The following is a 21,493-nucleotide window of genomic DNA, read 5'->3' as shown; positions in this document are numbered from 1 at the left end:
GGCTCTACTACAAAGCCACAGTCATCAAGACAGTATGGTACTGGCACAAAGACAGAAACATGGATCAATGGAACAAAATAGAAAGCCCAGAGATAAATCCACGCACCTATGGACACCTTATCTTTGACAAAGGAGGCAAGAATATACAATGGAGAAAAGACAATCTCTTTAACAAGTGGTGCTGGGAAAACTGGTCAACCACTTGTAAAAGAATGAAACTAGAACACTTTCTGACACCATACACAAAAATAAACTCAAAATGGATTAAAGATCTAAACGTAAGACCAGAAACTATAAAACTGCTAGAGGAGAACATAGGCAAAACACCCTCTGACATACATCACGGCAGGATCCTATATGCCCCACCTCCCAGAATACTGGAAATAAAAGCAAAAATAAACAAATGGGACCTAATTAAAATGAAAGCTTCTGCACGACAAAGGAAACTATAAGCAAGGTGAAAAGACAGCCTTCAGAATGGGAGAAAATAATAGCAAGTGAAGTAACTGACAAAGGATTAATCTCAAAAACATACAAGCAACTCCTGCAGCTCAATTCCAGAAAAATAACGACCCAATCAAAAAGTGGGTCAAAGAACTAAATAGACATTTCTCCAAAGAAGACATACAGATGGCTAACAAACACATGAAAAGATGCTCAACATCACTCATTATCAGAGAAATGCAAATCAAAACCACAATGAGGTACCATTTCAGGCCAGTCAGAATGGCTGGTATCCAAAAGTCTACAAGCAATAAATGCTGGAGAGGGTGTGGAGAAAAGGGAACCCTCTTACATTGTTGGTGGGAATGCAAACTAGTACAGCCACTATGGAGAACAGTGTGGAGATTCCTTAAAAAACTGGAAATAGAACTGCCTTATGACTTAGCAATCCCACTTCTGGGCATACACACTGAGGAAACCAGAAATGAAAGAGACACATGTTCATTGCAGCACTGTTTATAATAGCCAGGACATGGAAGCAGCCTAGATGTCCAACAGGAGATGAATGGATAAGAAAGCAGTGGTACATACACACAATGGAGTATTACTCAGCCATTAAAAAGGATACATTTGAATCAGTTCTAATGAGGTAGATGAAACTGGAGCCTATTATACAGAGTGAAGTAAGCCAGAAAGAAAAACACCAATACAGTATACTAACGCACATATATGGAATTTAGAAAGATGGTAACGATAACCCTGTATGCCAGGCAGCAAAAGAGACACAAATGTATAGAACAGTCTTTTGGACTCTGCAGGAGAGGGCGAGGTGGGGATGATTTGGGAAAATGGCACTGAAACATGTAAAATATCATATGTGAAATGAATTGCCAGTCCAGGTTTGATGCATGATACAGGGTGCTCGGGGCTGGTGCACTAGGATGACCCAGATGGATGATGTGGGGAGGGAGATGGGAGGGGGCTTCAAGATGGGGAACACATGTACATCCATGGCAGATTCATGCCAATGTATGGCAAAACCAATACAATATTGTAACATAATTAGCCTCTAATTAAAATAAATAAATAAATAAAACATAAAGAAATGCTATGAAAAAGAAAAAAAAAAGAAAGATCAGCTGTTATCCTTATGGGAATCCCCTTGTATGTTTATTTGTTGTTTTTCCCTTGCTGCTTTTAATATTTGGTCTTTGTGTTTGACCTTTGTTAATTTGATTAATATGTGTCTTGGGATGTTTTGCCTTGGGTTTATCCTGTTTGGGACTCTCTGGGTTTCTCAGACTTGGGTGATTATTTCTTTCCCCATTTTAAGGAAGTTTTCAACTATTATCTTCTCAAGTATTTTCTCATGGCCTTTCTTTTTGTCTTCTTCTTCTGCGACTCCTATGATTCGAATGTCGGGGCGTTTAACATTGTCCCAGAGGTCTCTGAGATTGTCCTCATTTCTTTTAATTTGTTTTTCTTTTTTCCTCTCTGTTTCATTTATTTCTACCATTCTATCTTCTACCTCACTTATCCTATCTTCTGCCTCTGTTATTCTACTGTTGGTTTCCTCCAGAGTGTTTTTGATCTCATTTATTGCATTACTCATTATATATTGACTCTTTTTTTATTTCTTCTAGGTCCTTGTTAAACATTTCTTGCATCTTCTCGATCCTTGTCTCCAGGCTGTTTATCTGTAACTCCATTTTGTTTTCAAGATTTTGGATCATTTTCACTATCATTATTCAGAATTCTTTACCAGGTAGATTCCCTATCTCCTCCTCTTTTGTTTGGTTTGGTGGGCATTTATCCTGTTCCTTTACCTGCTGGGTATTTCTCTGCCTTTTCATCTGTTCATATTCCTGTGTTTGGGGTGGCCTTTCTGTATTCTGGCGGTTGGTGGTTCCTCTTTATTGTGGAGGTTCCTCGCTGTGGGTGGGGTTGGATGGGTGGCTTGTCAAGGTTTTCTGGTTAGGGAAGCTAGTGTTGGTATTTTGGTGGGTAGAGCTGGATTTCTTCTTTCTGGAGTGCAACAAAGTGTCCAGTAATATTTTTGAGATGTCAGTGGGTTTGGTGTGACTTTGGTCAGCCTGTATATTGAGGCTCAGGGTTATGTTCCTGTGTTTCTGGTGAATTTGCATGGTATGTCTTGCTCTGGAGCTTATTGGCCCTTGGGTGGTGCTTGGTTTCAGTGTATGTATGGAGGTGTTTGATGAGCTCCTATTGATTAATGTTGCCTGGATTTAGGAATTCTCTGGTGTTCTCAGAGAACTTAAGTTCTTTTTGGACTTAAGCCTCCTGCCTCTGGTTTTCAGTCTTATTGTTACAGTAGCCTCAAGACTTCTCCATCTATACAGCACCAATGATAAAACATCTAGGTTAATGATGAAGTTTCTCCACAGTGAGGGACACCCAGAGAGGTACACAGAGTTACATGGAGAAGAGAAGAGGGAGGAGGGAGATAGAGGTGACCAGGAGGAGAAGAGGGGGAGTCAAAAGGGGAGAGAGCATGTGCTCTCCACAGTTTGGATCTCTTAGAGATGTTCATGGAGTTACACAGAGAAGAGAAGAGGGAGGAAGGAGACAGAGGTGGCCAGGAGGATAAAAGAGGGAATCAAAAATAGAGTGACAGATCCAGCCAGCAATCAGTTCCCTAAGTGTTCTCCACAGCCCGGAACACACAAAGAGATTCACCTAGTGGGTAGAGAAGAAAAGGGGGAGAGGGGAGATAGAGGCAACATGGTGGAGAGAAAGGAGAGTCAAAAGGGGGAGAGAGCAATCAGGCCAGTGATCTCACTCCCAAGTAAAAATGGGTACTGAAGATTGGGTTCTTAAAGGTACAAAGTTGATAACAAATACCAAAAAGCAAAGATTAAAAATCTTGAGTAGAGGTTAGATTCTCAAAAATACAATATTAAAAAAACCCAAAAAAACCAACAACAAAAAAAGCACAAAACAAAACACACAAAGTCACAGAAATTATAAATATATATATATATATATGAAGTTTGCTTTAAAAATAGGGTCTTTTTTTTTTTTTTTGCAAGGTAATAGGTTATAAAAATGAAAATTAAAGGAGTAATGGGGACTTAAAAATAACAAAATAAAATAATTTTTTAATTGAAAAAATTATAATAGTAAAAATATATCTAAGATTTTCTCTGGAGCTGTTGCAGACAGTGTGGGGTCAGTTAATTTTCAGATAGTTCCTTGGTCCAGCTTGTACTTCTCACGGTCTATAGGCCCCTTCCTATATAGTCGGTGCTAACTACAGGGTTTTAATCTATTGCACCTATCACTTTCAAAGCAGTTCCCTCTTTATTTTAGCTTCTTCTGTTTGCTGGTCTCTTCAGTGTCTGATTTCTGCCCCGACACAAGGGGCGCGGTGGTGGTCACTTTTTTTAAGGCTCGCTTGTTCAGTCGTGCTTTGGAGAGGGAGGAACACTGCAAACAAATATCACTGGCGTGTGTTCACAATGATTCAGCCACACTGGGTTTGCCCCCGCTCACGGCGTGTGTGCTTTCCCAGTCTATACTGCTCAGACTTTAGGTTGCTCTGCCAAGAACAGTCTGATGCAGGCGCTGGTTTGCATACACTTCCCAGGTCTAAGCCGCTCAGGTTCAGGTACTCAGGTACCTGACTTGGTTGGGCCTGCGTTTTGCACCCGTCCCAGGTCCGAGCAGCTCAGGAGACCAGGTCCTTGGCGTGCATAGTCGCCCAGTTGAAAGCTGCGACTTATCCCCTCCCCCATCCCAGCCGCTCGGTTTTCTGGGTGTACAATGGGCATGCCTTCTCAGGTGTGCCCTGTGTCTCTTCTGGGAAGCTGATCTCTGGCTGCGACCCTCCCATTGAATGTCGACCATCCAGAATCCCAAGAAATCTTGGTTAGCAACGAAGTCTGCTTGCAGTTTGGTATAGGATGCCTGTCTGGGGCTGCGATTGCCCACTTCTGGCTCTAGCTGCCCTCACCTGCCTGTCTCCAGCGGGGAATGGGCTGGTCCACAGCCAGCTAGCTCTGCTCAGTCGTTTGTTCTGTGGGTGTGCCTGGTGGTAGTTAGGGCTTTTCGGCGTGATCGCTAATCCCACAGTCTGGGTTGCTATCTCAAGCTAGTTTCCTCAGATTGCCCTCAGGGCATTCAGGCCCAGTCCTTATCCTAAGCAATGCCGCCCTCTCCTCCCTGTCCCTCCCCCGCTTGCTAGTGGGGGATGGGAGCGTCTGGGCTGTTGCACCGCTGGGAGTTGCTGTTAGGCACGTAATCTGTGGGTTTTAATTATTTATTTATTTTTCCTCAAGGTTATTTTGCCCTCTGAGATTCCAAGGCTCGCCACAGACCCGCGGGAGAGATTGTTTCCTGGTGTTTGGAAACATCTCTATTTTTAAAGACTCCCTTCCAGGGAGTCTCCATCCCTACCTCTTTTGCCTCTCTTTTTATCTTTTATATTTTGTCCTACCTCCTTTCGAAGACAATGGGCTGCTTTTCTGGGTGCCTGATGTCCTCTGCCAGCATTCAGAAGTTGTTCTGTGGAATTTGCTTGGCGCTCAAATGTTCTTTTGATGAATTTGTGGGGGAGAAAGTGGTCTCCCTGTCCTATTCCTCTGCCATCTTAGGACAGCCTCCTGCGGGTTGTTTTAAAAATACTTATTTATTTGGCTGCTTCAGGTCTTAGTCCTGACATGGGGCATCTTTAGTTGCAGCATGCAGACTCTTTGTTGCAGCATGTGGGATCTAGTTCCCTGACCAAGGTCTCAACCCAGGCCCTATGCACTGGAAGTGCAAAGTCTTAGCCACTGGACAACCAAGGAAGTCTCTGACTTGTTTTTTTCTTTTTTATGTATTTCACTGAAGTATAGTTGATTTACAATGTTTCAGGTACACAACAAGGTGATTCAGTCATACATAGACACATATATTATTTTTGATATTATTTTCCATTGTAGGTTATTACAAAATATTTACTATCCTGACTTCTTTATATATTTTGGGTATTAACTGCTCAATGTCTTAAGTGCAGGAGCTTCTGACCTCATGAAGTCGGGGTGCATAACTCTCCCATTGTGGATGTGTTGCCAATCTGGAAGCTTTCTAAACCTCATAATATTGGGATATTATGGAAGCTTCTTCACATAGACATGATCGATTATTAACTCTGTCTCTAGACCCTCTCCGTTCTCTGGAAAATAGAGTGGGGCAGAAAGCTGCAAACTTCTGATCATTGTTTGATCTTTCTGTGGTTACCAGCCCCCACACAGGTCCCATGCAAGAGTCCACCCAGAGTCATCTCAGTAGAACAAAACATGCTCCTGGGGCTCTTACCACTCAGAAATTTACAGATTTGTGGCCCTGTGTCAGGGATGAAGTCTAAGAGAAATATTGGAATAAGAGATGATCCTAGATGATTCCTTATCACTTAGGAATTTATAAGGGTTTTAGGAGTTCTGTGCTGGAAAATGGGGACAAAGAACAGTATATATGAATATTCCTTATTATTTCATATGTATAGAAATAATATTTCCTGGAATTTTACTGAATTTGTTTATAGACCAACCTTTTTTTTTTTTTTTTTTGGTGGAGTCTCTTGGGTTTTCTATAAGTAGTGTCATGTCATCTGCAAATAGTAACAGTTTTACTTCTTTCTTTCTAACTTGAATGCTTTCTGTTTCTTCTTCTTGTCTAATTACTGTGGTTAGGACTCCCAAGACTATTGGGTTGGTCAAAAAAAATGCAAAAAATAGTTTTGGCCAACCCAATATGTTGAATAAAGTAGTGAGAATGGGCATCCTAGCATGTGTTTACTCTCTACATGTTTGTTCCTGATCTTAAAGGAAATGCTTTCAGCCTCTCATTGTTAAGTGTTATGTTAGTGGTGGGGATGTCATATATATGGTCTTTACTACGCTGATGTACACTCCTTGTATATCATATTGTTGAAAATTTGTTTTCTAAATCATAAATAGATGCTGAATTTTGTCAAGTGAATTTTTTCTGCATCTATTCAGATGCTCATATGGTTTTTAGTCCTTACATCGATTGACTTGTGGATATTGAGCCATCCTTGCCTTTCTGGAATACGTTCTACTTTACTAACAGTTTTTGTTCTTTTAAATGTATTGTTGGATTTGGTTTGCTAATATTTTGCTGAGGATTTTTGCATCAGGGATACTTGCCTATAGTTTTCTTTTCTTGTAGTATCCTTGTCTGGTTTTGGTAGCATGGTGATGCTGGCCTAACAAAATGAGTTTGGAAGAATTCTCTCCTCTTTTGTTTTTTGGAAGAGTTTGAGACAGATTGGTATTAATTCTTCTTTGAATATTTGGAACAATTCATCAGTGAAGCCATGTGGTACTAGACTTTTGTTTTTTGGGAGGCTTTGTTTACTGATTCAGTCTTCTTATTAGTAATCAGTCTGTTTAGATTTTCTATTACTTCATGACTCAGTCTTGGTAGTTTGTTTCTAGGAATTTATCAGTTTATTCTAAGTTATCTAATTTGTTGGTGTGTGATTGTTCATAAGTAGTGTTTTGTGATCTGTTGTAGTGTCTTTCCTTTCTAAATTTATTTTAATTTTTTTCTTTGTGATCTAAAGATTTGTCACATTTAATCATAAAAAGAAAAAAACCACAACTATTAGTTTCCTTGATCTTTTCTATTTCCTTTTTAGTCTTTATTTTACTTATTTCTACTCTGATCTTTTTTTTTTTTTCCTTTCTTCTGCTATTGTAATTCATTTTTCCTTCTTTTTCTACTTCCTTGAATTTTAATATTAGATTGTTTGTTTGAGATTTTTCTTGCTTCTTGATGTAAGCATTTTCCACTATGAGCTTCTCTCTTAGAACTGCCTTTGCTGCATCTTGTAAATTTTCATTTATCTCATGGAACATTTAAATTTCTTCCTTGATCTATTGATTGTTCAGTAGCATGTGTTTACTCTCCACATATTTCGATTTTCTCAGCTTTTTCTTAGTGTAATTGTAGTTATACACAGCTTTATACCATTATTGTAGTTTTATATCACTGTGGTCTAAAAAGATGCTTTATATGATTTAAATCTCCTTAAACTATTAAGACTTGTTTCATGGCCTAACATAGGATCTGTTGTGGAGAATGTTCCATGTGCAGTTGAGAATAATCTGTAATCTGTTTCTTTTGGAGGGAATATTTTATAAATGTCTGCTAAATCTGTCTTCGGCATTAGTGGTTGGGGCATAGACTTGGATTACTGTGATAGTGAATGGTTTGCCTTGGAAACGAACATAGATTATTCTGTCGTTTTTGAGATTGCCCCCAAGTACTGCATTTCAGACACTTTTGTTGACTATGAGGGCTACTCCATTTCTTCTAAGGGATTCTTGTCCACAGTAGTAGATATAATGGTCATCTGTATTAAATTCAACCATTCCGGTCCATTTTAGTTCACTGATTCCTAAAATGTTGATGTTCACTCTTGCCATCTCCTGTTTGACCACTTCCAAATTACCTTGATTCATGGACCTAACATTCCAGGTTCCTTTGCAATATTGTTCTTTACAGCATCAGACTTTACTTCCATCACCAGTCACGTCCACAACTGGGCATTGTTTTCACTTTGGCTCAGCCTCTTCATTCCTTCAGGAACTATTTCTCCACTCTTTTCCAGTTGCATATGGGGCACCTATCGACCTGAGGAGTTCATCTTTCAGTGTCATATCTTTTTGCCTTTTCATGCTGTTCATGGGTATGGAACCAGACATGGAGAAATTGACTGGTTCAATACTGGGAAAGAGTACCTCAAGGCTGTATATTGTCACCTTGATTATTTAACTTATATGAAGAGTACATCATTTGAAATGCCAGGCTGGATGAAGCACAGGCTGGAATCAAGATTGCAGGGAGAAATATCAATAACATCAGGAGTTGTAACACATGCTACAACTCCTATGGCAGAAAGCAAAGAGGAGCTAAAGACCCTCTTGATGAAGGTGAAAGAGGAGAATGAAAAAGCTGACTTAAAACTCAACATTCAAAAAATTAAGATCATGGCATCTGGTCCCATTACTTCATGGCAAATAGATGGGGAAACAATGGAAAGACAGACTTTATTTTCTTGGGCTCCAAAATCACTGCAGTTGGTAACTGCAGCCATGAAATTAAAATATGCTTGCTTCTTGGAAGAAAAGCTATGACAAACCTAGACATTATTAAAAAGTAGAGATATTACTTTGCTGACAAAGTCCGTCTAGTCAAAGCTATGGTTTTTCCAGTTGTCATGTATGGATGTGAGAGTTGGACCATAAAGAAAGCTGAGCATCAAAGGATTGATGCTTTTGAACTGTGATGTTGGAGAAGACTCTTGAGAGTCCCTTGGGCTGCAAGGAGATCCAACCAGTCCATCCTAAAGGAAATCAGTCCTGAATATTCATTGGAAGGACTGATACTGAAGCTGAAGCTCCAATAATTTGGCCACCTGATGTGAAGAAGTGACATTAGAAAAGACCCTGATGGTGGGAAAGATTGAAGACAGGAGGAAAAGGGGATGACAGAGGACAAGATGGTTGGATGGCACCATCAACTCAATGGACATGAGTTTGAGTAAGCTCTGAGAGATGGTGAAGGACAGGGAAGCCTGGTATGCTGCAGTCCATGGGGTCGCCAAGAGTCGGACACGACTGAGCAACTGAATGACAAAGTCCGTCTGGTCTAACATGTTGTTTAAGGCCAATATTTCCTTATTGATTGTACATCTGGATGATCTAGTCACTGATGAAACTAGAATATTAAAGTCTCCTCATTACTGCATTTCTGTTTCTCCCTTAGGTCTGTTAACATTTGCTTTATGTAAATAGGCTCCCCTATATTGGGTGCATAAATATTTGCAAATGTTATATCCTTTAGTTGGATTGAAACCTTCATCATTATATAATCCCATTCTTTGTTGCTTATTGCAGTCTTTGTCTTAAACTCTATTTTGTCTGATAAAAGTGTAGCTAACCCAGCTTTCTTTTGATTTCCTTTTCCATGGGATATCTTTCCCTATCTTTTCACGTTCCTTCTGTATGTGTTTACATCTGAAGTGAGTCTCTTGAAGGGAGCATATAGGGTTTTTTTTCCATTCAGTCACTCCAATTTGAGAATTTAGTCCATTAACATTTAAAGTAATTATTGATGGGCATTTACTTGCTGCCATTTTGTTACTTGTTTTCTGGATATTTTGTAATCCCTTTGTTCCTTCTCTTGCTCTTCATTTGTGATTTGATGATTTTCAGTAGCAGTATGCTTAGATTCCTTTCTCTTTATCTTTTTTATCTACTATAGGTTTTTTGCTTTATGATTACCATGAGACTTACATAAAACAATTTATATTTATAATAGTTTAAGTTGATAATAATTAAGCTTGAATTCATTCTATAGATATACATTTTTACTTTCCCACCATGTTATGTATTTTTGATGTCACAATTTGCATATTTTTAGCTTATGTATCCTTTAACAAATCATTGTAATTATAGTTATTTTTCTACTTTTATCTTTTAACCTTCCAGCTAGCTTTGTACGGAGAAGGCGATGGCACCCCACTCCAGTACTCTTGCCTGGAAAATCCCATGGATGGAGGAGTCTGGTAGACTGCAGTCCATGGGGTCGCGAAGAGTCAGACACGACTGACCGACTTCACTTTCACTTCTCACTTTCATGCATTGGAGAAGGAAATGGCAACCCACTCCAGTGTTCTTGCCTGGAGAATCCCAGGGAGGGGAGAGCCTGGTGGGCTGCCGTCTACGGGGTCGCACAGAGTCGGACACGACTGAAGCGACTTAGCAGCAGCAGCAGCTGGCTTTGTAAGTGATTAATCCACCACATTTACAATGTTAGATTATTCTGAATTTTACTATATATATATATATATATATGTATGTATCTACCAGTGAGATTTCTACTTTCATATGTTTTCCTGTTACTAATTACTGCATTTTGCTTCAACTTAAAGAAGTCTTGTTAATATTTCTTATAATATAGGTTTAGTGGTGATGATCTCCTTTAGATTTTCCTTGTTTAGAAATCTCTTCAGTTCTGAGGGACAACTTTGTTGTGGAGAGTATTCTTGGTTGCTGTTTTTTTTTTTTCTTTTTTCTTTTAGCCCTTTAATTATATGATGCCACTCGCTTCTGACCTGCGAAGTTTCTGCAAAGTTATTTTCTACCAATAATAAGAGTATCTACTGATAATCTCAATGTAGGTTCCCTTGGACATAACTTATTTTTCTCTTTACTCTTTTAATATCCTTTCCTTGTCTTTAACTCTTGACAATTTAATTGTAATGTAATCTGGTGTGGGTCTCTTTGGGCTTATCTTTGGAACTCTCTTGGCTTCCTTGATCTGGATGCCTATTTCCTTTCCCAGGCTATGGACGTTTTTAGCCATTATTTCTTCAAAGAAACCTTCCGACCCTTTCTCTCTCATTTTTCCTCTGAGATTCCTAGAATCTGAATGTTGGTCCACTTGATACTGTCTCATACACCACCTTCACCCTTTTTCATTCTTTTTTCTTTTTTCTGCTCTGATTAGGTGGGTTCCAGTGGCCCTGTATTAGAGTTTGCTGATCCTTTCTTCTGTATTTTTCAGTACAGTTACTGTGTTCTTTAGTTCTGTGATTTCTTTTAGTGCTTTCTTGTATTTTCCATCTCTGTTGAAATTCTCACTTTGTTCATTCATTCTTCTCCGAAGCATGATGAGTGTCTTTATAACCATTATTTTGAACTCTTATCAGGTAAATCACTTATCTCTGTGTCATTAAGGTCTTTTTTGAGGTTTTATCTTGTTTGTTAATTTGGAACATATTACTCCATTTTCCTTGACTCTCTGTGTTGGTTTCTATGTATTAGATAAAACGGCCACTTTTCTCAGTCTTGAAGGTGTGATCTCGTGTAGGAGATGAACCTTATTATTCAACCCCGCCCTAGCTCTTGGTTGTGTCTTAAACCTTTGTGATTGTCCAGACTGTCTATTCTTAGTGGCTCCCAGGAGCTGAGGCTGTACCAAGACTTGTCAGTGTTCCAAAGGGGAGGATCCTGGTCAGTATCTAGATGTAGGCTGATTGAAAGCCAGACTCTTTGGCAGCAGCATTTAAAGTATGTAAATATACCTCTTTTGGAGAAGGCTGAGAGATGGGCATTCTTCTCTGCTCCTTTTTCACTGAGCCCTGGGTAGTAGCCAGTGAAGAATTGTTTCTTTGTTTGCTACCATCCTGTTGAAGCTGTGAGCACAAGCCCCACTGGCTACCAGAGCCAGCTATCAAGGAATGTGTCCTCTGGGCAACAAACACAAAAGCTAGGCAACAGACATGTACACAATCTCTTCTATTCTTTTCTTTCAAAACAGTTTATTTTCTGTCAACCTATTTCCACTTTACGAGTTTGTAGAAGAGCTTAAGACCACTGCTGCCCATCCAGTGTCCTGAGCAGTGGGAGCTGCAGACCAGTCTTCAGTGGCAGGTTGGAATGCTCCAGTCTCAAGTGGGGAACTGCTGAGTAGGCTCTGAGGGCACCAGCGTGCCTTCAGACCAGTCTGCCACCTCAGGTTGAACAGCAGTGAACTCCAGAGCTGGAGTGATCCATTCTCCCTGAAATTCCTCCTTGGTCACAGCCTTCTCAGCTGTTCCCTGGTCTTCCTTTTCAGTCTCTCCAGGATCTCTGTAGAAGTAGAGATCAGGCATGACCTCCCATGCGTGTTCACTGGGGATTGTGCCATGCATGTGCAGAACTTTCCAGGTGAGCACCCCCCCCACATCAGACCCACTGAGTGAGCTCCCTGGTTGTTGCATGGGATAGCAGTGTCCACATAGCACAGAGGACAGTCTGTGTTACACAGAACAATGATAGGCAGGTTAATGTAGAGCCTCTCACAGAAGCTGACAGTCAGCCCTGAAACCAGTGAGCACCAGATGTCTTTGCTCTTGGAAGGCCATCAGGATCTGGTTAGAGAAGGAGCCCGGAGTGAGTGGCCAGAAATCGGAGTGGCTCCAGTGGCTGCAATAAACTTCCTGAAGGATGTGACACTGACATCAGCTGAGTTTTTAGTGACAACAGTGGCACAAGCTGCCAAGAGAAGCTTCTCTGAAGTTCCCTTCAGATTTATGATGCCATCACTTTTCCTTTTGTAGATGTACTGTTCCATTTGGAAGTTAAGGTTGACACCACCCAAGTGGGTTCTCGCAAGAATTTGAGGATATCCTCCTCCTTCATTTGCAGTACATCAAAGGTTCCAGGTATCATGAAAGTTTCCCTTTAAGTTACGCTGGGAATCCAGAACAGTGCCATATGGACCCTGTCTGGATAGCACAGAAAAGCCACAATTTCCTTTCTTGGAGACAGCAATGACCTCAAGCAGGGCAGAGAGCAGGCTTGAAGATGGCACCCACCAGCCTCCCTGGTCTCTGGAGAGGATTGCACTCAGCCCCATAATGTGTGTGTGTGTGCTCAGTTGTATCCAACTCTTTGCAACCCTATGGACTGTAGCCCATCAGCTTCCTCTGTCCATGGAATTTTCCAGGCAAGAATACTGGAGTGGGTTGCCATTTCCTCTTACAGGGGAATCTTCCCAACCCAGGGATCGAAACTGCTTCTCTTGGGTCTCCGGAATTAGTAGGCAGATTCTTTTACCACTAGAGCTGCCTGGGAAGACCCTAGATACAAGTTTAATTAGAACTCTGCTCTTTAGGCTAGAGCCATGAAGGTCAGTATATAGGCCCCTTTCAAAGAAAGAAGGGGGTTAGTTTCAGTCTTCTGGGTCTGCTCTGTGCCCTGGTGGCAGCTGGCCAAAAACTATCCCTCTGTTTGTCCCAGTCCCCTGAGACCTACAAATATGAGTCCCCCAGGGCATCCAGGGACATCCCTTGTGGTCAGCCAGAGAAACCAGGGCACCAGATATGAAAACCAGGAAACCAGATGTGAAAACTGGGGTACCAAATGTGTACAGCTCCTCTCTGGGAGGTCTGTGCCCTCTGGAACATGGCAGAGGACAGTGTGAAGATGGTGCCTGCCCTCCAGGCCTCTGGGAAGGGTTACATCTCTATAGACATTTTGTTTGGAGCCTGCCCCTCAGGCTTTAGCTGTGGAGATGAGCTGACAGCCCTTGGTCTGCTGTCTCTGCTGTGTCTGTTAAACCCTTTCTCCATTTGTTACAGCCCTGTGGGACCCACGAGCATCAGCCCACCAGCTAGCAGAGTCAGGCAATCAAGAGGTGTCTCCTGGGTGGCAGCTGCAAAAACTGGGTGTCAGATGAGGGTGCAAGCTCAATAGTGGCAGCGTGGAGTGAGGCAGAGAGTGAAGATGGCCCCTACTGGCCTGCAGAGAGGGCCATCTGAACACCAGAGGGTGTCAAGCTAGAGGCCGGCCCCTCAGGCCGATGCTTCAAGATCAACAAGCCTCTTTCACAGAAAGTCTGGGCTCTTTTCAGCCACTGCCCCTGCACCCTGGGAGCAAGTTCATGCTGCTCTTCAAGAGCTGTTTCCCTTCAAGATCATGCCCTTCAAGATCATGACAGCCTCATGTATCTTGTAGATAGCTCCAGTGACTTTCATAGTTAGATGTTTTGAGGGCTCATTTCCCAAGTGCAAGTCTTGAAAGTATGGGTGCCAGATGTGGGTTCAGACCCTTCACTTCTCAGGGGGAAGCTTTGGGATGGGAGTTCCCTCTCAATTGTGGGTCTCCATGCTGAGCGTGGGGTGTATGGTGAGACTGTGTCTCAGCATCTCGTACCCACTTCGATGTGTTTTTTCTCACTCACCCAATGTACTAAGAGTTATTTAGACAATTGTGAGATCTTTTCTTTTTTTTTCCAGAGGAAATCATTCTATATGTAGCTATAGACTGTGTGTCTATGGTAGGAGGAAAGTTTGGGATCCTACCATGTGACCATCTTGAACCAGAGCTTCAAAATTGAAGACCTTTGTTTTTCATAGGATACTATCAAGAAAGTGAAAAGACAACCCACAGGATGGAAGAAAATATTTGCAAATCATATATTTGCTAGGAAACTTGTGTCCAGAAAAGAGAAATAATTCCCAAAATTCACCAGTAAAAAATGAGTAACCTAATTAAAAATAGGCAAAGGATTTAAATAGACTTTTCTATAGAAGAAAAAAATAAACAAATGGGTAATAAGCACATGATGTTCAATGTCATTCTGGAAACATGGATCAGACTGCAATGAGAGGCCACTTCGTTCTCACTCAGATATGCAAAAAAAAAAAAAAATACAAAAAATACTGGCAAGGATATGGAGGAGCTGGAATTCTCATGCACTGCTGGTGGGAATGTCAAATGGTGCAGTCACTTTGGAAGACAGTTTTGCAGTTCCTCAAAAAGTTAAATATAGGATTGCCTTATGGCTCAGAAATTCCACTCCTTGATATATACACAAAAGATTTGAAACCAGGTACTAAAACAAACACTTGTACATGAATGTTTGGAGCAACATTATTCATAATAGACTGAAAGTGATAATAACTCATCAGTAGATGAATGCATAAAGAAATGTACCCCATTCATATAGTTCAGCGATACAAAGAATGAAGCTATAAAGTGGATGAATCTTGAAAACCTTACACTAAGTGAAAGAAGCTAAACATGAAAGGTCATATGCTGTCTGACTCCTTTTGTATGAATATCCAGAATAGGTAAATCTAGGAACAAAAAGCGGAGAGGTGGTTTCCAGGAGCTGAGGTGAGGTAGGTTATAGATGAGGAACTGCTTCCTGGATGAGGGGCTTTGTTCTGGGGTGATGACAGTGTTTTGGAACTAAACAGAGGTGGGCATGGTTGCACAGCATTGTGAGTGGATTAAGTGATACTGAACTGTTCACTTTCAAATGGTTAATTTGACATCATATCAGTTTTATCTCAATAAGAACACTTAGGATAGTGATTGCCTGCAGAGCATATAGTGACCAAAGTGAGTCTCTGAGGGGATTCTGGATTGCTGGTGATGCTGTTTGTTAATCAGGGTGTGGAATATACAAGTGAATTCAGAATGTGAAAATTCATTGAGCTGCATACTCACCATCTGACATTTTGCTGGATATGTATTATAGATCTATAAAAAGCTAAAATGGAAAAAAAAAAGATGCCCCAGACAGTGCCTGGGGCCTCAGATAGGTCAATAGCCCCACACTGCATTCCTGGGCCTGCTCCCTCACTGCCTTGGAAGCACGGTTTGGGGAGGGAGGCAGGCACGGCTCCTTCTTCTCACCAGTAGCTGATCTGATTCTCAAGAGAGTTCCGTTGCTCCCACTGGAGACATCACACCACAGCTCAGTCCTCAGACGGGACCCAGTTGTCAAATCCTATCGAAGATGCACCAGCAATGCACTGAGGAAGGATTTTATGAGAAAACACATGGAAAATGGGCTTTAGCCTTTAGTATTTGAAAGATTCTTTCTGCCTTGTTTATTAAACACCACGCTAACTGATCAAATATCCTCTTAAACCCTTTTTATGGCAGTTCACAGAGTGTTTTCTCCAGTTGTTTGTGGCATGAGCTCAGGCCACATCCTGTTCAGACTGGGGTCCCTTGAACCCTACGAGGACATTCTGTCTGCATTTGTACCACAGCCCCTCATGTCAAGGACCCTGAGAAGGAGCCGTGGGCCCCACAGGCTCCCAGGACTCAGAACAGAAAGTGCTCATGGAAGGTGCACCCTGTGAACAGGGCCCCTGTCCTGCTCCCCAGGTTCTGGCCCCTAAGGTCTCCTCCAGGCCCTCAGAAAGCCAGTCTCATCCCGCCTTAAGGCCTATGATTGCAATGTCTCCCCTGCCCCCACCTCTGATATAATAACTCCTCCTGCTTCAGGGAGCAGCTAAACCTCCACCCTGCAGAAGCCCCCCACCCCACCCTGATCTGCTTTCTTTTATCAGGAAAGACACTCAAACCTGGAAATGACTGCCATGAAGAAGAAATATTTTTATACCAAAGTTCCCTAAGAAAGAGGAGGTGCCGAGCATTGCAAGGCCACAAGAGGAAGACTGTTCGGTCAGGAGGTAGGGAAACAAGGGGAGATGTGGGTACGGGCTTTAATTATAGCTTGTGTGGGAAGGAAAGGGCAAGGCTGGGTCAGCAGCCTCCACGGGTGCTGGTTTGGATCATTCAGGGGACACTGGGTGTGGGGGTCCCTAGTTGTGTGGTCCAGGATCCATTGGAGCAGGGGACGGGGATCCTGAGTGGAGTCACATAGAGCAGCTGGTCAGTAGGGTGGGCTCTGGGTTGGCTGCTTTGCATTTGAAAAGTTTGCTCCTGGGGTAAGTTAACTCTCCGTGGGGATTTGCAGCCCCTCCAGTGTTTGCTGGGAAAGAGGAAAGGCAAAAGGAGAAGGGTTGGCGGAGCATGAAATGGTTAGATAACATCACTGACTCAATGGACATGAGTTTGAGCAGGCTCTGGGAGGTGGTGAAGGACAGGGAAGCCTGGTGTGCTGCAGTCCATGGGGTTGCAAAGAGCTGGACACGACTGAGTGACTGAACAACAGCAGCCAGGTATTCATCACGTGTTAAAGTCTGAGAATACAGAAAATAGGAGACGTTGTTACCACAGAAGCCTCCCTGGGCCAAAAACATCTAATGTATTTTCTTTCCTTCTTTTTTAATTTTCATTTTATGTTGAAGTATAGTTGACTTATGATGTTGTGTTAGTGTCAGGCGTACAGCAGAGTGATTCAGTCATACAGCATCCACGGTATTTTCTATTGGTTCCTCCGCTAGATGCTGGCTCTGGGAAGGGGCCACGTCTGTTGTTTTTACCTGTGTATTCCTAGCGTTTAGCACTTAGTAGAAACCCAATAGTGAATCAATAAGTGAATGAAATTATGTTTGCTTTGGCAAACTGAAATTTTAAGAATTCCTTTACTAAGGCCCTAATTGTACATGTGTGTGATTTTTTTTTTTTCCCTAAGTGGGACACACTGGTCTTAGTGGCTGGCAGTCCTGAAATGGAGATTATATTCCCGTACGTCAGATCTCCCAAATGTTCTGACAAATGTTCCCACCCATGACTTCATGCTAAAGTGGCGCCTGGAGGGGAAACTGCAGGCTGAAGGAGGCAGGCACACCTGGAGCCCATGTCATATTTTCTTATCAACTCCTCTCCCCACTTTTGGGGGCAGTTTTTGTTTTGAAAGCATCCAGAGAGAGGGAAGCTTGCACTTCAGCTAAAAGGATATGTTGTCTCCAGCTGACTTGTTTTCTAGACCAGGTCTCTGCTGAGAAGTGATGCTGCGCTAATCCCAACAGAATTAGCTGCTGACCACCCAGCCCTCCACGTGGCCTCATGTGCAGCTGGCTTTTCCCTAGACATGGACAAATTCCCCTTGGCTGAGGAGTCAAGTAAGCGACCTCTGCAACCAGAAGAAAATGAGGACTTGACATACGTAGTTGCCAACGCCCAGCTGCAGAAAAAAAGGAATAAAAAAATGGGAGGAAGGGGGAGGGGAGATGTGTGGACGGAAGGGGGCTGGGGGCCCTCCTGACACTGGTAGCATCACTTTTTCTGTTAGAAATTTGATGGGGAATAAAGGCCTTGGTTGTTGACTTCATTTGCTTTTCTTTGTTCACTAGTGAGTTGAAGTTTGCTTTTGTGGCGTGTGTGTGGCGTATGCTCACTGGGCCAGACTTGACCTTTTGTGATGGGCCTGTTGAAAAACACATCCAGTTTCCTGATTAGTCTGAAAGGACTCTTCACTCCAGCTTCTGTTTATATGTTGTGATCTTTTTTTTTTTTTTTTGTGGCTCCTCATTTTGAGACGTGGCGGTGGATTTGTAGGTATTTACACATTATCAGTGTGGATCACACATATAGGCTAGTCTGGTTTTGAATTTAACACTGGCAAGAAAAGCTCTTTGTCGCTAGCGCTGATAAATTTGCTTCCTCTGGAGTCTGGCTGAACGGGATGGAGAGTTCCGGTGGGCTGGGCAGCTCTGTGACACCCTTGCTTCTGGGTGAGGTAGGGGAACAGCAGATAGTCTTGGGGTGACAAGGATAATGATGCTGGCAACTTAGAGCTAGGGACAGGGGCCTCCTGACTTGCAGAAAGTTCTGGGCAAGAACAAGAATTTCTCTGGGCCTCAGTACTGACCTCATCTAAAAAGACCATAAACAAATAAAACAAAAACAATAAAAACTGGAGAGGCTGTAGAGAAAAGGAAATCCTCCTACTCTGTGGAAGTGTAAATTGGTACAGCCACTGTGGAGAACAGCATGGAGTTCCTTAAAAACCTAACCTAATAGAGCTATCATATCATCCAGCAATCCCATTCTTGGGTATTTATCCACAGAAAACTATAATTTGACACAATACATGCACCCCAATGTTTGTTGTTGTTCAGTTACTAAGTCATGTCTGACTCTGTGGCTGCATGGACTGCAGCACACCAGCATCCCTCTTCTTCACCAACTCCCAAGTTTTCTCATACTCATGTCCTCTGAGTCAGCGATTCTATCCAACCACTTCATCCTCTGTCGCCCCCTTCTCCTTCTGTCTTCAATCTATCCCAGCATCAGGGTCTTTTCCAATGAGTCGGCTCTTTGCATCAGGTGTCCAAAGTATTGGAGCTTCAGCTTCAGCATAGGTCCTTCCAGTGAATATTCAGGAGTGATTTCCTTTAAGATTGACTGGTTTGATTCTTGCAGTCCAAGGTGCTTTCAAGAGTCTTTCCCAGCACCATAATTTGAAAGCATCAATTCTTTTGTGCTCAGCCTTCTTTATGGTCCAACTGTCACATCTGTACATGACTACTGAAAAACCATAGCTTTGACTATATGGACCTTTGTCAGCACAGTGATGTCTCTGCTTATTAATATACTGACTAGGTTTGTCAATGCTTTCCTTTCAAGGAGCAAGCATCTTTTAATTTCATGGCTGCAGTCACTGTCGGCAGTGATTTTGGAGCCCAAGAAAATAGAATCTGTCACTATTTCCACACTAATGTTTACTGCAGGACTGTTTACAATAGTCAAGACATGGAAGCAACCTAAATGTCCATTGGAGAGGAATGGGTAAAGAAGCTGTACATATATACAATGAAATATTCAGTTCAGTTCAGTTCAGTCGCTCAGTCATGTCTGACTCTTTGTGACCCCGTGAATCACAGCACGACAGGCCTCCCTGTCCATCACCAACTCCCAGAGTTCACTCAAACTCACGTCCATCGAGTTGGTGATGCCGTCCAGCCATCTCATCCTCTGTTGTCCCCTTTTCCTCCTGCCCCCAACCCCTCCCAGCATCAGAGTCTTTTCCAATGAGTCAACTCTCCGCGTGAGGTGGCCAAAGTACTGGAGTTTCAGCTTTAGCAGAAATATTACTCAGCCATAAAAAGAATGAAATCATGCCATTTGCAGCAACATGGACGGACCTAGAGATTATCATACGGACTGAAGTTAGTCAGACAGAGAAAGACAAATATCATATGATACCACTTATTTGTGGAATCTAAGAAATGGTACAGGTGGACTTATTTACAAAACAGAAATAGTCACAGATATAGGAAACAACCTTATGGTTACCAAAGGGGAAAGAAGGTGAGGCATAAAACTGGGAGGTTCAGTTGGATGTATATGCACTGTTCTATACAAAATAGATAACTAATGAGGACCTACTGGATAGCATCGAGAACTCTACTCAATGCTCTATAATGACCTATACAGGAAAAGAGTGGATACATGTGTATGCACAACTGGTTCACTTTGCTGTACTGCAGAAACTAACACAACATTGTAAATCAACTATACTCCAATAAAAATTAATTTAAAAATTAAAAACTATGCTAAAAAAACCCAACACAAAACCAAAGTTAGAAATCAAAGCCAAAGATACTCAGCCTTTCTTGATGCATCAAACAGCAGCCTCCTGAACAATGAAAGAGTCACAGAATAGAGAGGACGTGCTGAGAAGAATGACATTTCAGGATATTCTGCTTCATCAAGATCAACAGATGTAAAGATCCATGTGTCTCAGAGTGTGTTCAGGAAATAAGAAAAAAAAAAAAACAGAAAGAAATAGAATGAAGCAACTTGGGCCCTACTTTGTCTAACTTCTTCAATGTGAAATGACACTTGTCATGTTTGTTGAAGCCACTTTTCCTCACCATGCTAGGAACTTCCTGATCACTCTTAGGGGTGATACTGATTTCGATTACATCTTTGAAGGGTTTGGATGATACTGTAATAAGGAGAAATGGATCAGAATGTAAATAAAGTTCATCGTGAGGAAATCAGCACTTGATTCAGCTCTGTTATTACTGTGTAGCTTATTTCCCACAAGTAGGGAGAAAAAGCACTTCATACAAAAGAAAAATAATACAGCCACTCTGTCTAGTTTTGGTTTCTGCAAAGAACAAAATCTTGAGCATTTCCTGTAATCCAGGACTCTCAGCAGGAGCCACATCATCCTGGCTTTGGGTTAATGTCTGAGGCTGTACACAACATCAGGATGTAAGGAGCTGATCTTTTCCCACCATGAACAGATAGATGTAAAATGATGATCTTATGGGGGTTAGATATTGTTCAATTTTTTTATCGGTTTTATTGATGTATGATTCCCTCGCTTATTTTTGCAAATAATTTTTTTTTTTCATTTTGAAGTACTTTTTGCCTCTGAACCTAGCCTTGACAGATAGAATCAATGAATTTGATATCACAGTTTTGAAAATCCATACATGTCCCTCTTTCTAGAGCTATGTGGAACATCTACGGGGCCCAGAGCCCCAGTGTCAGCTCTACCACGGCTGCACCCCAGGGCTGGCACCCTCTTTCCATGGGAAACCAGCATCAGAACCAGCTAGTTCAAGGGAACTAGCCTCATTGGAAGCCTGATCACAGATCTACCTCACTTGGCCCATGTGTATTCCATGCAATAGACTGTGCTCAGCTTCATTTCTTTACAGGAGCACCTAGCCCTGGGATTGCAGGTGGGCGAGGAGATATTGCTGTGGTCCTGGAGGACTTTGGTGACTTTCAAACCAAGTCTCCATCACCTAGGGCCATTTGTCAGCATCCATGAATTTGGAAAGAAATACGGAGATGCGTGG

General features: G+C 42.0%; 1 pseudogene; it reads right to left on the bottom strand.

Moving 5' to 3' along the window:
* Positions 1-11,826: 11,826 nt before the first annotated feature.
* On the bottom strand, positions 11,827-12,692 carry LOC789763 (small ribosomal subunit protein uS2-like; annotated as a pseudogene).
* Between the last annotated feature and the right edge of the window lie 8,801 nt (positions 12,693-21,493).

This window comes from Bos taurus, chromosome 28 (assembly GCF_002263795.3).
Source record: "Bos taurus isolate L1 Dominette 01449 registration number 42190680 breed Hereford chromosome 28, ARS-UCD2.0, whole genome shotgun sequence".
Classification (NCBI taxonomy): domain Eukaryota; kingdom Metazoa; phylum Chordata; class Mammalia; order Artiodactyla; family Bovidae; genus Bos; species Bos taurus.
Note: the sequence above shows the minus strand (reverse complement) of the source record. Positions and strands in the feature narration are given on the sequence as shown.